Source organism: Fulmarus glacialis, unplaced genomic scaffold (genome assembly GCF_000690835.1).
Source record: "Fulmarus glacialis isolate BGI_N327 unplaced genomic scaffold, ASM69083v1 scaffold8653, whole genome shotgun sequence".
Taxonomy (NCBI): domain Eukaryota; kingdom Metazoa; phylum Chordata; class Aves; order Procellariiformes; family Procellariidae; genus Fulmarus; species Fulmarus glacialis.
Genome location: NW_009205081.1, coordinates 22,924 through 25,423, shown reverse-complemented (window position 1 = coordinate 25,423; position 2,500 = coordinate 22,924). Strand labels below are relative to the sequence as shown.

Genomic DNA, 2,500 nt, shown 5'->3' with positions numbered 1-2,500 from the left:
AATGGGAAAAGTGTGTTCCTGGGTAGTTTTAAGCTAGGACTTTTTAAACAGTTAACGCATCGTGGATGCTTTTTTCTGTCTGCCTAAGATCTATTGCTGAAATGAACTTTTAAGTGAAGGTAGCATCTGAGGTTCCTAACTTCCATCTATCCCCAAAGAAATCACAACCTGAGCGAAACCAGTGCTTGCATTCACACCTGGGTGCCTCACTTCTGGCTGACAAAGGAGAGAATATTTACATTTTCTTGATCTTTCCGACTGGGTTGCTACCAGAGTTACCCGATGGGATGGTGGCGCGCGCGGTGCTTTTGGTGCTAACAACATCTCTCGAAAGCGGACGTTTTTTGTAGTCTGCGGCAAAGGTGGTAACCGCAGGTGGGGCTGCATGCGGTCACGGTTACAGCCTTAAAAGAACACAGTCCATATAAACCTTCCGCAGAGTATCCTGACAAGAATGACTATTTAGCTAAGATGAGTGTTCAGCAAAATAAAAAATGAATGAATTAAGAGCCTTAGACTAAGTTCCAGATATTTTAGCTGTTGCGAGCTGGTGCAGTTCCATTGCACACAGGGAAGCGCTGCAGATTTGAACCAGATGACGGTCTGGCGCTCAGTGCACAGTCCTGGAATTTTGAATGGCTTTATAGTAATGTCTTTAACTGATTTCTTAGGTGCGGATTTTGCAAATTGGGCAAATTTTGCTGTTTTGAACTTCTTTCTAATGCGTAAATGCAAATATGTATGAAACTGTAAGGAAAATCCGTTCGTTTCTTCTTTCCTGGGGTCATCTTTTGTCTTTATCGCTAAGTAAAGATAGATTCAAGATCTCAAGATTCAAAAGAATCATGAGAATGTCAGGAGCTTCTCCCACTGGAATTAAATTGTAGTAAAGTTACGTTACTAACAACGCTTTAACGGAAATATATATTTAAAACACCTTTTGAGGGAGACAAAAGCCTATATCCCAGCAATAAGAAAATAAAAAGATAAAGCCAGCGCCTGCCTGGCCGAGAAACTTCTGCCTGCTTTGCTTTATCCTGAAGTGACAGGGTGACTGAGATAGTCTCTGGAAATTACAGCTGCCATTGAGAGCGAAGCCAAGCCTCACTGTATTTCAGAAAATGAAAATGATGTAGCCCTAGAGGAGGGAGGGGCTGAATCCCCAGGGCATCTGTTTCCCATCAGTGTCCCACCATGCTTGCAGTCTGGCTTGGCACTCTAACATTTAACCTTCCCAGCATGAGGTAGACCATAGGGCAACAAGGCTGCAGAATAATGAAACAAGAGTGTAGTGTGGTGTACAAAGCCTTTGTGAGCAGAGAAGTTGAGACATTAAATGATCAGGGTACAGAGATATGAAAGTTCCAGATTTTTCTAAAAAGCCCCCATTAGTCTCACGCAGAAGGAAGAGCGCGCCGTCTCTCAGCAGGCAAAGGCAAGGCCTTTCCCCATCTATCCATGCCTTTTTGCCCGCTGCTTTCAACTATTATAAAGATACAATTACCTTGGGAGATTGTGGCAGTTCAGTTGATTAGCACGGTGAATTAAAAGAATGAGTCACAAATGACATGTCCAGCTCTTCTCTACTAGTCCTTTGTATTCCCAGTATACCTCACCCCTGTTGTAAGAAGGTCAAAAATTAGAGAGAGATAACAATTTTCAAGCAGCTAGCACTTAGGAGCAGAATTAACAATCATTCTGTATGTAATTGCCAGTTAATAGTAAATTGCCTTCTAGACTGTAAAATGCAATATAAACTGGTGGGCACCTAAAATTAAATTAATGAGGTATTTGCTGCATTTAAAAGTGAATAGTGCAAATTAATAACTGGGTACAATACTTGTTTTAATATATATCGAACAGTGCATTGTTTGCTTGTTTAATAATAATTTTAAAAGTGCTACCTGAAAAACTCTCCATCTCTCTGAGTAAATCGAGTGTTTTGTGCAGGTTGCAGCCATAATTTTGCTGGTAAAGTCTTCCAGGTTTCTAAATTAAATATCAGAGATTATTTTTTAATTAGAATATAAGCACTGCAGTGTTATTTGATTATGGCAAATTGTGATTTGTATGCTTCTAAATGAAATTATGTTACAGATAAAATTGCACCTTTATACACATATTTTAAGCTCTGTAGATTCTGTTGGTTTACTTTAAGATGAGCGGCAGTACTGTATTTACAATGTATTTGTGCCTCTGCGTTACTGTTTTCTCTAAGTGTGTATTTTGCATAATGATTTCCTAGCGAATAAAGGAAGTATAGCCCGACCCAGTGTATATTAAAATAGTTTCAAAGAATGCTATTTGGCACCTGGAACTTTTAATGCTGACTGCTTTCACCCTGATGTTTCTGTTGCACGCCCTTACTTTGATAACTTCTTTTGCTCAAAGAAATGACCCAAATTGTCAGGAGACAGCAGATCATTTGCAGTAGACTACCCGGTTGCCGTACAAGGTATTGGCATTCGATTGCAAACATGTCCAAAGCAGACGTAGAGAA

At 40.0% G+C, this 2,500-nt stretch overlaps 1 protein-coding gene across 1 annotated transcript in view; it reads left to right on the top strand.

Moving 5' to 3' along the window:
* The window catches only part of LOC104074950 (transcription factor COE3), a gene marked incomplete at its 3' end in the record, with an annotated part of 36,173 nt that overhangs the window by 11,025 nt on the left and 22,648 nt on the right, over positions 1-2,500 (top strand). The window lies entirely within an intron of this gene.